This window comes from Columba livia, chromosome 3 (genome assembly GCF_036013475.1).
Source record: "Columba livia isolate bColLiv1 breed racing homer chromosome 3, bColLiv1.pat.W.v2, whole genome shotgun sequence".
NCBI lineage: Eukaryota > Metazoa > Chordata > Aves > Columbiformes > Columbidae > Columba > Columba livia.
In genome coordinates this window covers 38,949,118-38,964,422 of record NC_088604.1, presented here as the reverse complement: position 1 = coordinate 38,964,422, position 15,305 = coordinate 38,949,118, and the positions used below count along the sequence as shown (strand labels likewise).

The window sequence follows — 15,305 nt, the reverse complement described above, 5'->3', positions numbered from 1 at the left end:
AGTGGATAACTTGCTCAGGTGTAGCAAATCACCCATCAGGGTGGTTGTCATGAACCATGAGAAAAATATCCTTTCAGCAAGTCTGACAAAGCACATGCATAAGACTTGCAATTACAGAGGGAACATACACATGTTTTATGCCCTATATCAGTCTGAAGGTTTTCTGAAGCTTTTCCCACTGGATGCTTCAAACAACAGAAAAGAACAGCTTAATTTTACCCCCCCGGTAGTTACAGAGTATTAGTGGAAAGCAGATATCTGAAGTAATTAAAAAATGGGAAAAGGCTGACAAGGTTGACAATACTGGACTTGGGGGACTGGACTGGGGACTTGATTCTCCAGCAAAACAATACGTCAGTGCTTAATGCACTCACCATTATCAACAAATGGCCAGGGACAGGAAGACTGAGATGCCATGCAGATAGACATGTGCTCCAAGTTCTTTCAGAAGGAAGACCATCCGAAGAAACAGTACCTGTAAAAAATAGTCTTAATTGCCCTATGAAGCTGTAATTCTGTACAATAGCTGATGGTTAGCAGCAGAGCTCTCTTCTTCTGGTGTTTTCTGGCTCATGGGTGGTCAAGCTGCCCTCCACAGCAGTATCTGTATAGGTGAGGTTTGTGAGTAATCTCTAAACTGGTCATGACACACAATACTTTGGAAATCCTGATCCCCATGTCTGATCCCTCGGCAGACAAAGAGTTGAAGGAGCTCCTGGTGCATTGTGGGCACCTTCTATGCTCTCTTTAACAATTGATAAATTTTCTGAAGTTCTGCAGAAGACTCCTCCCCACACCGTACTAGAGTCCAGTGGTGGGACTGTCATAGAATCATAGGATCATTTTGATTGGAAGAGACCCCTCAAGATCATAGAGTCCAACCACAGTTAGTCAGGTAACGGAAGTCTCACTTACAGTCCCCTACACCAGGGATCTTCCATTCCAATGCACCAGCTAGCCCAGCTCCCAAAACATCCTTCCTCATTTGTTCTGGCGGGGTAAAGCCATGCAGAGCAACAGCCTGCTGCCTTCAGCTTAACATCTGACTCATGAGGAATGCCTCCACATCAAGCTCAAAATAAATAAAGTCCATGTTCCTGCCCTATTCTACTTATATTGCAAACTAGGACCTCAATTAATTCATTTCAAAAAGTTGTGTATAGACACAAGGTACTTCAAGGCCAAGTAACCGAGCTTAGTCTTATGCAACCTCACTCAATGCAGGCTACAGCTTGATTAAACACAACTCAACTAACCTTAAATATCACATTGCTTTTCCATTTACGTCTTGAGAATCTTGCCAGCTGTACAAATATAGGAACAACAGAAGAAAGCAGGTATCACAAAATCTTGGATCTTGCATCAAGTGACTATAATGAGCATTGCACAAGGTTGCTTTGATGTGACAAAAGACATAACAAAATACCAATGTGTTAGGACGTATTCTTGCTATGTTTACTCTTTTACCAAAGGACATTTGTCAGACACATGCTATCTGCTGCATCAAAATGCAATACCCAATCAGGTAAAATAAAAATCTCTCATACCAGCAGGATCTTCACACTGGTAAAAAGGAATACCACTAACATAACTGTAGGTGATTAAAGAGAGTCTTCTCTACAGAGACCACTCCTCTAGCAGGACAGAATCTCAGCTCCCAGTGAAACCTCCGCCCTAATGGCTACATACAAGAAGTCACAGGTTCATCATCCAGAAATATTTGTACTTGTGTCAAGTACAGGGAGCTGAAAGTGCAAAAGGAACACAAATACCCTCACTACTCCCTGTTTCCTCACCTTTTCCCATGTGCTCACCGGCCCTGCAGGACCCCAAAGGAGCAACCCTGCACTGGAAGCCATCTCACTGGGTTTAAAGAGCCTCTTAATGCTTGTGGAGGTTTCCCATAGCCTGGAAGAAAAGAAAAGCTGGAAAAGCCTTACTGCACAGGCCAGGCTACTGCAACTTGGTCACATCAGGATCCCTTAGGGTAAGCACCTCCTTGGTCAGCCACTGGTAGGAACCATGGAGGACAACAGTATTTGTTGCACTCATTCCAGTCTCCTTATGATTCTGTTTTGTCTACAACCAAAAATAGATGCTTTGGCCTTATTTTGAGTACTGAAAAGGACCATGCAGTTCAGTGTACCTGCTTTATAGTTAATAAATATTTTGAAATTTCAGCATATCTACGCCTCCTTCATATTTTACAAGGAGCTAGCTCACGCAAGGTAGTGTTACCACATGGAGAATATCCACATTATCCACCCGCAAAGGCTGCCCACGTCCTGAACAGAAATATGATGCAAAAAACCAAAACCAATGATGGAATAATGGAGAAGGGCAGGCCCATGTTACAGGGACATCATGTTCCTGTACCATGTTCCCAGAACAAGGCAGGATTTTCCTCCTGGCCTTTTGCTTCCCTACCCTCACGCAGCTCAGCACACCTGTGCCTCCTGTATTTCCAGACATCCCATTTCCACTTCTACAGCACACAGGAGAGAAAGGAAAAAAAAAAAAAAAAAAGAAAAAAAAATCTCAAGAAGGAGGCCGTTCCTGTCTGATAGGATAGAAGCAGATATTCCTTCACCTGTCATGTCCACAAAGGAACACAGTAGACCAGCATTATCAAAAAGCACTGCACCACTAAGGACTGGAAGCCTAACAAAGCTGGAAGAGCAACCAGAAAAGCCCATGAGCTGCTGATGTTGGAGTAGACAGAGTGAAAAGAAGTCAGAGATGGAAAAATATGCCCCAAGACACAAACATTGCTAAGGCTGAAGAGAAAACAGAAAAAAAGAGATTGCAAACTGAGACAGGTAAAGCCTAGAAGAGAGGATGAGGAAGAAAATCTCAAATATTGAGCTTTTAAAAAAGTCTCCAAAGACACGCTACAACAACCAATCTTGTAAAGAGCACCTGGAAGAGCACAGGAGAGGGACTGGGATCCTTTTTTGTTCTCTCACAGATTCTTTTTTAAAGGTTTGTTAAACAACTTTTTGCTCTATTTGTGGTTTGTCTGGGTTCAAAGTAGTGACTCGGCACTCATTAACCACTGTCAGGAACACAAGTAGCAAAGGAACAGATTTATAAGGGATGAGGAACAGATCAAAGACAAGCAGATGATTCACAGATCAAGGATGCGAGACTAAGACAAAAAACAAAGGTGAGGAGCGATACAGAGAAACTTTTGGAAATGGCACAAGACGAAGAGGAATTTTGCTTGGGAAAATGAAACAGACAGCACCAGACAAAAAGGTGGAGGTACGGTACCTTCATTACCTTAGAATCACAACAGTGGTCTAACACGGCCAAAACACACATTGGCATTTCAGTGCAGACAAGAACAAACTGAATTGTACCTTATCACGGGAGCTGCATTGCCACACAACCATCAGCTCATAATAGTGTATAAAACAGAGAAAACTAAGGAAAAGGAGGACTTACTCTAGTGCCTTATCCTTTTTCATGCACAAAGAAAGCTGAGAATTTCTTTAGCTTGTTTACTGCTCCCGTGATTGTAACATACCATGCAGAACTGACAAGTATCTCTGTGTCAAACATCCTCCACTGAGAATGCATTGCACCTTCTTTTGCAACACGTTATTTTAGCCAGGCTATCTGTACCTTAAAACACTCAGCCTATTGTTTCAACAGCACAGACCTGCATAAAGAATTATAAAGAATTGTCCATTATCATATCATCTTGGCTATGGATTTCATTTCACAGAATATGAAACTTCACTGAAAATCATTACACAACAAGACAAGGAAACACAAACGTTGGCTTCTTTTTCTTTTCCCTTTTTTTTTTTTTAAGTGCAAGCCTACTACAACTCCCTCTGGGAGGATGCTTTTCATACGAAGCCAAATTCTTCAAGTCTTACTCACATAAACAGATTCACTGAATTAAATGAGATCAGTCACACAAGCAGGGAAATTAGGTTTTAATCCAGCATCATTGTTACAAAGTACGGCATAAAAATTCATTTTTAAAAAGCCCAGGGTAATAAGCATCCATGTTTAAACTAATAGTGCAAAGACTACTTGAAGGTTTTGTTTTTCAGGTCTACCCTTTGAGATTTAATACAGTAAACTAATTATAAATTTACTGCACGCAAGTTGTTGATAATTACCTCTCTACGGGCAATACTGTTATTCAAGTACAAACCAAGACAATTTTGCCATAAGAAGAGTAATTACTTTAGTATCATTTTATTATTGATCTTTAATTAAGCAAGGCCTGAAAATCCCATTTACAGAGCAGAAGAGTAGGTATTTTTAATGGTACTTGGTAAAATCTGCAAACTTTTGCATTACAGACACTTTTACCCTATCCTGTTTTTCTTGAAAGACCATGTATATTTGGAGAACTAGTAAGTTTAAGACATACAAAACACAAGAAACTTCTATGTTAGCAGAAGAGTGAATACTCATACTTAAAATCTGAAGGATGAGAACTAATCACATGAGAGTTTGTTTGTTTTTCTACAAATAAATAGCACAGACATATAACAGATGCTTGCCTGCTGTGTCAGAATTTAAAATGTGAATTTATTAGTAGCAATCAGACTGAGATACTACCTGTACGGTTAATGTATTTCAAAATCCTAAGATTTTAGAGAGGATGATGGAGGATCCTTAGAATGATAAGAAAATCCATCTTAATCGCGTGCTGAGAAATCACATCCTAGTTTCACTCTACTCTGCTAACCCTCCCTGGCTTAGCTTACTCGAAAAGCACATTTGGTGTTTTTTCCACCAAGGCAAAGAAACCACATTTCATGAGAACTTCAGAGGAGTGAAAGACAGGGCAAGATCTCCATTTCACCAACACTCTTTGTTGCATCCCTGGGAAACACAGACACCAGGTCCCAGATAAAACTGGCTTTACACCGCAGCCTAACCATTTGCTCAACAGTTGCTTCAGCTTAGTCAAAGAGAGATTCTTCATTTCAAATTATGGGAAGGCTAAGAAATAAACCTTTAAAACGTTGTGGGGTTTTTTAAGTGCTGTGCTCAGTCCTACTGAATGCACCACTACCTGTTTTCTTGGTTTGCCTTTGTACTACCAAAAGCAGCTCATCCCATGTAATTACATTCAGACACATGCTGAAGATACAAAACCATGTACAATATATAAGCAAATCCATATTAACAAAGATAATTATTCTTAAAATCTGGAAATACGTGCATCCAAATTGTGGATACTAGATTTTGAATAAAATATGCTTCTAGCTTCCATGCTAGCTTCCAAATCCACTTTGAGGATTAAAAACAAGAAGAAAAACCTGACATGATTCTAATAACTGAAGCAGCAACATCCTCATTTGTCTGTCTGCACAGCTCTAGACATGAATGGCTACATTTGCTGAAAGAGTAATGGAGTGTGGAGCCAGAGGTTTGATTTTAAACTTCTCAAGCAGTTGCCTTGGTGGGTAGGGATAAGGGGGAACTGGTAGAAGGCAGAAAAAAGTTGGGGTTTGCTTTTTTGACTTAAGTTACTCCTGTAGGCACAAAATGAATCTGGGAATCATTTTCAAAAACAGGTATTTTTCAGTTAAGAAACTCTGCCAAGGACCAGACCTTATACCTACAAATTCTGCTTCAACTTACCGGTGTGCTATGCTACTTGGTGCAAGTATTCATACCAAGCTTTTAATGCTGCTTTTCACTTTTAACATTGGGTTCCATCTGGCTTCCAGATAAAGAGTGTAAAATTGCAATTGAGAAAGGACTGGATACTTTCTGAACAAGCAAGGAAGGCCTAAATGGATGAACTAGGAAGCAGAAGTGAGTTACTCTAAACAGTTTGTATTTGAGACCTCTCAAAACAAATTCACCCAGAGCACTCTGACTAAAACTAAATCCCAAACAGCATACTGAAACTTCAAATTTTATGAAGCAAGCTGGGATGCGACTGTAACATAGACTTAGTTATAGCTGACTGCTGATTATTTGGACACAAGAAAGATGTTTAAATTAAGCCACTTCACATTTGTGGTGAGTTTGTACATAGCCTGTTACCACAGCTTTGCTGATGTAAAGTTGTTCCTCAAGCCACAGTAATATGTGTTCAGTCCCCAGGGATTCCCCTCAAAGGAAGGCAGGCTGCTAAAAAAATAATAATTAAAAAAAAACAATATTATAAAAACTAGGCAGCTGTGGGATAACAGGAAAAGCCCTAATTTGTATAGAGAACTAGCTAGGCAGGAAATAAATGGTAGAAAGAAAAAGCAGTCTGTCTTCATAGTGGAGGGACACTAACCCTGCCAAGCCCCATGGCCATCTATTAAGAATACATTGTGTTCAATATACCCACTAATGAATGATGGAGGAAGAGGGAAAGATTACAACAGCTAAGTGACAAAACTCACTGATAATATTAAATTATTCAAGATAAAGGCAAGTGCTGACTACAAAGAGATAGAGAAGGACTTAATGACAGCAAATAACCAGCCAGTAAAATGGCTGGCAGAATGCAATACCATTTAAAGGCAGACTGATATTCATGGTGGGGAAAAAACACTTCAACTTCATATGCATAATTATGGGCTCTGAATGAAATCTTGGTTTTATAATGGATTATTTTTATGAAAGCATCAGCACAGTCAAAAAGCAGGAAGAGCACTAGAAAATACTGCTGCAGAAAATAAAATCAGAAGCACCTTTATTCAACCATCTGAAAAGTCCAGCTGCATCCTGAAAGTTGTAACTCTGTCCCTCTCTTCTCAGAAAAGGTTTAAGAAAACTCTAAGACTTTCAAGGAAGGAGAATATTAAAAAAATCAAAGGCAAGACACAATGAAGCAGGAAAAAAACAGCTTGGAGAAATACTAAATCAGCATTAGATGAAACCAGCGGATGTCAAGCTCAAAACAAGTGAGAATAAATAGTTATTCTTCTCATAAAGCAATTTTCAAGCTGTGGTGCTCCTAGACTGCTCTTCTGGTTTTCTCAGCCTGTTTCCCCACTCACTCACATTCCCTCCTCAGCTTGAGAGAGTCACTGACATGACTGTCTTAAAAGAAGACAAGGAATTAAGGTGATTATATGCCAACCTTCCGCACAAATGAAATACAGCCATGTAACAGAGGTGAGAATTAGCCAGACAGACCACGGCAGCCTCCACCTCGGAACCAGGCTCACGGTGCCTGCAGGCGTCTGCTCAGCCGCTGCCCACCGCACGGGAAGAACTGGACAAAATCCTCCCCAGGTGGACAGTCCTGTCCCAGGCAGCAAGAAATTTTTTACAGTGAGAGTGGAGAAACACTGGCACAGGTTGTCTAGAGAGGTGGTAGATGCCCCATCCCTGGAGACATTCAGGGCCAGGCTGGACAGGGCTCTGAGCAACCCGATCTAGTTGAAGATGTCCCCGCTCATTGCAGGGGGGTTGGACTAGATGACCTTTGAAGGTTCCTTCCAACCCAAACTAACCTATGATTCAATTATATATCCCTCCCTCCCTGTCTTCAGGTTGTCTGAAACAATGTGATTCGTGAAGATGGCCTCACAGAGAAGCAGCTAACATTAGGCAGTCTGCTTTTTCAAGCTATGTCAAAAGCATCCGTATCACTTGGTAAGTTTCTTAAGGCTCTTTATCTTATTAGAATTTAAATAAATTAGATTTGTTCTTGCTTATTTTGAGACTAGTAGCAACTAAGACAGCTAACATCAACCCCTTCCTCTCTTGACTGAGATGGCTTCACTTGCCCCAAATCCAGTCCCGCTGTATCAGGCACACTGGTAACTAAGCTGTCGGTCTGCAGAGGCATCTCCACTTGCCAGTCACGACATCTGAGAAAGTGAAATGGATGACAGCCTCACCCAGTGCATGCCAGGTCAGGATTTCTTAAAAACAGGCTTCTCCAAACTGATAAAGTGTAATCTTATGGTGGAACAACAGGATCTAACTGGGTAGCTGATTATTCATTAATACAACACTGTACTTTAAATTCACGCTTCAGCTTATTCTACACTGGAGTCTCCCATTCATTTCAATAGACTTATACCACAGCTACACTAATGCATGGTATTCCAGCCTACTGAACAGACACTCCATCACACATTAAAACAGAGGTATCATCTTCTGTGCTGAAGCAAATGTATATCTGTTCAAGGGGTGGAACATGTGATCCTCCACAGTAGCTTTTTGGGTGGCGGAGAGCATCTGGCATAACCCCGACAAGTCCAGAGACTGCATTTCAGCATGTCTAAGAGAACCTAGGCCCCTGAAAGAAGTGGATATTGCAGGCATTATGACACAGGGGCAGGAGGAAAAAACAATTTCCAATGACATCTTGCCTTTGGGTTTTTCCAGGCTACCAAGTTTTTTGGGCAGAGACTCACATTTACCTGTAGGGCACCATACGACAGCACACAAAAATGATAACATAATACAAGTTAAAGCACAACATTTGTTCTTATTGTAACTACCTTCAGACTCTGAAATGAAAAAACAAGCTGATTGGCAACAGCTGCTGTGACATCCGCCTGCAACTCCATCATCCAGCACTGTTCAATTAAAAAATGTACCACTGAAGACAGACAGACAGGTAGATAGATACTTCAGCAGTTTTATTGCCAACAAAAATCTATCCAACTGTCTGTGTTTCCACATAAGTGAATTTTAGTTCTCAAGGGCTAGTCAAAGGCTGAACTTGTACCACAGTATAACAAAAGAGGAAGAATGTGAAGATTTGAGACCAATACCACTTAGAGGGAAAAAAAGGCACATAAAAAGACCATGGTGTGATTTTATACAGAAACTACAAAAATCTATGAAAAAAACCCTACTTTCAAGAATTCAGAAGCTGTAAAGTCTGGAAAAGATAAAATTATAAGAAAGTGCTGTACTTTCAAAATCTGGATTTAAACCAGAATAATAATGTCAATGAAAGACTGCAGATGGCAGGCAGATAATTCCACATCCAGAAGAAAGACCAGCCCCAGCCCTCCTTCCCTAAATCCTCTCAAAAGACTTCAGCCAGACACAGTCTAATCACAAAAGTGGTCAGAAAGAAAAGAAAGGAAAATTACTCATATGTAAGCTTTACAATACACTAATGAACTGACTTAAGCAATGAGTACGCCTTATGGATATTGGTGCAATTATCTGGCACAGTAGTGATATGGTGACTCTGAACCAGCTGTGATTTCTGCAACTGTAGCACACATATAGACATCAAACTCTTAATAGAAGTAAAACATACCTGAAATTATTCACTGTATTCACTACTAAAAGGTTCCTCAAATATTGAGTTGATATATGATTGCCATACATTCATGGTGCTTTTTTGTTTTTTAAAGCTGGCACTTTTCTCAGTGACTGATCCCATCTGAGACAATTAAGGGAATTCTGACCCAGAAGTGTACCAGCACAATATAAACAGACGAGCAACAGGTCTTGCTAAGATGTCACATTGCAGATGCTGATAAAAGCAACAGAAAATATTTTTGACTGGATTAAAGAAATAGGCATCCCCAACTGGAAAAGAAAACTATCCCACTGCACTGTGGACACAACAATGCAAACCCTTCTGGAATTCATTCCCATCAAATCCAAATGCATTTTCCATAATATGATGAAAACACTTTCATCCAAAACTATGCCAGGTCATACACTCAAAAACCTTATCTTCAGTGGCCCACTTTACAAAACCAGATGGTGTTTAGCTGGGGAAGAAGGCAAGTCACAAGAGAGAAAGGGAAAGGGATAGACTGTTAGAAGCAGCTTGTTTTAAACCAGGATTTGCAGGAGCTAAGATTTCATTATCTGAAGAATACTCCAAACGTGCTTTTTATTGCAACTTATACAACTTTCTTCAGGATGAGGGCAGCCCTGCTAGGGTGCCCACACTCAGTGCATCAGACCCCAGCTGCCCCATAGCCCCAGTACCCTCCGCCTGGCACCCACACCAAGTGCTTCCATTGTCTTCCCACAGATGTGCACAAACCCCATCTCCAACCACAGCAGCTTCCCCCGCGGCCACGGCTTGGCTGAAATGCACTTAGGGTTTGGAGGACCAGCAGTCCAGGAGTAGGAAGAAGCAAGAAAGAGAGGAGCAGACAGGAATACATGAGTGCTGGCAGTAAGACAGAACCTTCCTGATGATTGCAAGGACCTGGAATTTCATGCCACACACAGCAGCATCACTGACAAAGACCTATGGGAACAAAGTAAAATGGTGCAGGAACTAGGCAGCAACCTACAGCCCTGCACCATATCGTGAGCTAGCTATGCGCTCAGTATTGCATCAGAAGTACACCACAGAGGCTAGGCTACCAAGACAACCAGATAATGCAAGAATTCAAGTTGTTGTACTGTACTTGTTAGGTCACCCAATGTGGATTCCTTTATCACAAGAGGACTGTTTTCACAGGACATCTTCCTCTTTCAATACACCAGAATATCTGTTAGTAGCAATGTGCTAGATTTATTGTAACCTTAAAGTCCTGTGCAGCCTCAGTGCTTGATTTATCACATACTTCTCTAAAACATGTCCTAAATTGACATTCATTTAATCACTGTCTTTTGATAGCATTCTTAAGCCTGGTATCAAACTGCTGCACACCAACACGTCCGCAATCAGACCTCCAGGGTTTTCCAGAAAACACGAAAAATACCTGTATGGCCAGACTAGCACCACCTTGGATACAGAGCATCACTGTGTCAGGTACAACCTTATCCTCTGGGGAAACAATACCCAGAGAACATCCCGACAGGTGTGCATTTGAAAGCTATGCAACAAATAAACCAGGAATTGGCATATGTTTATTCTGGCTCTTCCTATCTTTTGAACACCTGCCTTCACAAGCCAAATAGTCTTTTGAATGGCAGCATGAGATAAACCAAATACAGACATGAGGAGAAGAAAAAGTTCAGAAAGGAACCATTACATATAATTCAATGAAAGGTCACAGAAATACACAGGGGAGGCTTCCCCCCACTGGCACTGTTGCTAATAAGAAAACTATATTGAAAAATGGATTTTTAAATTTAATACCAGTTAAATAACCAATCTCTAAAAGGAAATATTAACAAGCTATACTCATAATGTAATTTGTGGTTGGCTAAGCACAGATGACAACAATAACACAATCATTTAAATAGCCCTTTTTCATCGATCTATCTCAAAACACACAAAACAGACAAACAATTTAAGTGCAAGAACCCAGAGTCAGAAACAGAGGCTGTCCCATGGGATTACCAGAGCTAGAAGCTCCCAGACCAAAAAAAAAGCTTTACAATCAATTAAATCTTACAAACTGCAGCTTGAATCAAAAATCATATCTTCTTGTATTCCTACTAAATAACCACATGTGTGCCAAGAAACACATTACCTATCAAACACTGGTTTACTTACAATATGTAGAAAAGAAAGCTAAATCTGAATTTCATGCTTATTTTAATTCCCACTACTTATCCTTGTATAATACATACAATTTTAACTCCTGTAATAAATACATTTGAACTTGAACAGAAATTTTTAAGAAGTTATTTCATTACTCTAAGGCCCATGGCAACTGGCCCACAAGTAATTATTTGTCTGACCTCAAACAGGCAGATATTCAGGTATTTTTCTGCTTGAAGTGTTAGGATGAAAAGAGTCTTCGGTTCAATTTCAGTCAAATATCTAGATTAAAATTATTAGCAAGATGCTAAAATAATAGTAGCTTTAAAAAATATGTATTACTTATTTAACTGATGGCTGAAAAAATAATTTCCCTTCCACAAGTGTCATACTTTTGGAGGGTAAACTGTAAAGGCAATCAGAATCTAATGCTCTATAATGTGCTGACAAAGGTTTTTCACTATTAATAATTTTTGCCTTTGCCAATCCTTAGAAATCTTAAGCCTTTGAGCACTAAAATAATAAAAACAAAAAATACAGCAAATAGCTCTTTTGTCTGGTGTCACTAATGCGGAAGATGCTCCGAAAGAAGCTAAGAAAACTCTAAAGAGTTAAGCAGACACTAGGAGCAACTGCACCTGTCAGAGATACTGAAATTGGTATTTCTGCTTTGCCTCATGTAATCATTCATCCAGACTGTAATCTGAGGTTTTATTAGAAGGTTGCTTCCCCCATGCTGAGTAGGACAAAAAATCAATTTAGACACAAATTTGATCCCATAAAATCCTGGTACGAAATTTAAATAACCTATATTTACATAACAAGTAAGGCTGTACTTCAGCCTATCACATTTCTCCTTGGTACAAATGGAATATACATGTTCAGCAGATGAAACTATGTTCAGAACAGATTTTCATAAACCTGTCAGTAATTCTCTACATCATACACACCATATTCTCTACCAGTATATCCACCTTATTTATTCACTCTGTTGAAAAGACCTCCAGAATAATTTCTGAGTAAAATAACAGAAAATATTATTGCATACCATTGGTAGCTTGTGGACCCTCTAGGGAAAGCTTAGTTACTTATCTCTTGACTGTTCCACTCCCTGTTAGCTGGTATTGCTGAAGGATAGTTTGTTACAGTATACCGATAATATTTGTGAGAGAGAAAAGTGAAATCCTGAAATGCATGGACAGGAGGCAAGGAAGAAAATTAGCCCCTTGGTATACTGTTCGGGAGTGGGGTCTTTCCAAAATGCAGCTCTACACCTTCTGGTTTTGGTTGGATCATTTTTGAAGAAGTCACGTATTTAATTTCTTAATAACCAAAGGGAGCTAAAGTGACTTCTTTCAATTTTTTATTTGTCCAAAGCAATTACAATTCATTCATGTGTTTGACAAACATTTCCCTGGGCCAATCTTGCCAGTGAAATATGGTATCTCACTTGTGGTTTTAATAAAATACTTCTGCTAGTGACATGTTGCACTGATGTATCTCTAAGAAAAGATACAACTGTGAGTTCATCCAAAGTCCTAACTGTTGAGGGAAAAAGAAGAATTGCAAATCTGAAACTAATGAGAAAAAATGAATAAAAACATCGTTGTCAGATGGTATAATTAAAGAACCTAAAAGTGCTTTACAAACATTCATGGTCATGCCATCCATGCAAACAGATAAATATTGTTTGTCCTGCTGTACAGATTTACAGAGTAAGGGGCGGCAAGGTTTTTTCTTACATCACAATATGACTCACTGGCAAAGCCAAGCAGAGGTGAAGCTGAAAATAAACTGAGAAATACATCTCAAGGCTCGATTGCTCATTACCCTACCCTGCAAGTATCTGATTTATTAAGATATCATTCATCTAATCAAGTCCAAGAACACTGTACATTTGACAGTGCAAACTCCAAAGCGTGCAACCTGTGACAGAGCATGATGCTCAGCCTGGTGCTGCAACTACGTTATATCAGCAAACACTGGAGCCCCATTTCTGGAGCCAGCTGCCCACAGTTTCTGTTCCCTAGAAGGGAAAAGACCTCTGCAAAAAGCCTGAAGAAAAGCACTTGAATGATCAGGAGGTTAATCGCTTTATTTTTACCCATCATTTACTGATCATTTTATTTCCAGCGTTCAAAGGCAGTGTAATCAACATGAGGTTGGGGTAAATATCAAGAATTAGGGGCAAGTGAAAACTCTCCCAAGTACTACTACAAAGCCATTTTTTAATTTTATTACACCTACTTTTCAAATAAACAATAGGGAGAGAAGCAATAAGATTACTACTGTTACAGAATCCCCATCACTCTTGCAGACTTAGAGGTCCTCACTGACACAAACAGGCATACATCATCTACACACCAAGCATCTAAATAACGATTTCTATAGACCTTAAGCACTCACTGAAATCTAAAGGCAGGTGCCTAATACTTTATGTAGCCTGCCAACTGTAGTTTTGGTACATGCAGTGGATGTAACTAGTATTTTCTGCTCAGAAATTGTTATGGAGTTCTGAATTAGTGTCATATCTTGTGGTCTGCAACATAACTGATGATGTTACAGGTAATCATACATCTCCAGAAACACTTTGTTTTCCAAGTATCTAGAGAATGAAGATTACACAATACTTGAAACTTGAGTCTGCCAAAATAAGTTGTTATAAAACAAGCTGCACATCTCGACATACCATGTTGAAAGCAAGCAAGTTAAGTAAATACCATTCACCTCAGAATAAGCCATATACTCAAACAGACATGCTAGAGGACCTGGATGTGCCTAACTAATGCTGCATAACAATTTAGTCTGTTACACTGTCCGTCTTCGAACAGAGACAGATTTACTGATCTGTCCAGTAGACTGCTCCTTTAAAATTGGTAGGACATTTTAAGCTCATTTAAACAACTAATGGAGAGAAAATGCTCCTGCCAGTAAGGCACTTACTCAGGATTTTCCCTGAGAACGAAAACTAGACAGTGGCAGACACAATGTCCTTTTGGTTATGTATATTGTACAAATAGCAAACAGAAAACAAAATAATCACTTCACATATAATTATAAAAACATGAAGATATTGGTTACGCCTTTCAAAAAAAACAGAGCACTGTCTACAGCCTGTGCCGTAACACACACAACACCCCAGGGCACGATAAGCCCTTTATTAACGCTTGCAATAAAATGAACACTGCAGAACAATTACCCGCTGTAGCCATGGATTTCTGAGAATCAGAGAGCAATACCAGCAGCGAGCGTATACTCACAGGGTGTTGAGTCCTCAGGGGAAGCTGCTGTTTGCAGTAAAGTAGTGAAAATATTTTTCAGCAGAGTTTTCAGGTGATGTCAACAACAGGAAGGATGACTTTGAGCCAGATTTCCATTTCTCATCAGACGTGGCCTTAAAAGTTGGAAGAAGAGTGTTAAGCCTCCTCGTTTATGCTCCCAAACCCACAATTAAGCCCCTACGTAGATCCAGGCTCCTGCATCTGTGCAGCGGCCCGACGAGTTTCCGTGTGCGTGAAGAGGGGTCCCCTCCCCGCACCGTAATAAGGAAACACTTTAATTACTTGGGCACTGAGTACTGATTTTGCAGGGCCCAGCTGCAGCCTCTCACAGCCGCGCCACCCCCGTGGCCACCTGTCCGTCACAAGCGCTCCCCGCGCCGCCCCGGCCCCCGCCCCAAGCCCCCAGCCCGCCGCCGCCCGCCACGACGCGCTCTCCCCCGGCCCCCCCAGCCACACGCAACCCCGTTGGGTGGGCGCGGGTCCGCGGCCGGGGGCCCAGGCGTGCCGGCGGCGCCCCGCTCACCTGCGCTCCGCTCGCGGCACAGGCGCCCGGTCGTGCGCGGGGCCGGGCACAGCCCCACCGGCTCCAACGGCGCCTCCGCCGCCCGGCTGGGGCTCCCCCGGAGGTAGCGGCGCCGCCGTGTCCGCTGCGAGGGCGACACCCAGCGGCC

At 40.9% G+C, this 15,305-nt stretch overlaps 1 protein-coding gene across 27 annotated transcripts in view; it reads right to left on the bottom strand.

Annotated features, from left to right (window-relative positions):
* The window catches only part of ANKRD6 (ankyrin repeat domain 6), a 108,373-nt gene extending 93,068 nt beyond the window's left edge, over nt 1-15,305 (bottom strand). For 15 of the 27 annotated variants that reach the window (XM_065059601.1, XM_065059594.1, XM_065059602.1 and 12 more), the window contains exons 1-2: nt 15,158-15,304; nt 14,614-14,747 (exon numbers count right to left, since the gene is read on the bottom strand). The gene's annotated coding sequence lies outside the window, so the exon portion shown is untranslated. Of the gene's footprint in view, nt 1-374; nt 476-14,613; nt 14,748-14,916; nt 14,976-15,157 lie in introns of those variants that run through there. The other 12 variants (XM_065059589.1, XM_065059588.1, XM_065059587.1 and 9 more) reach the window with 4 other exon arrangements.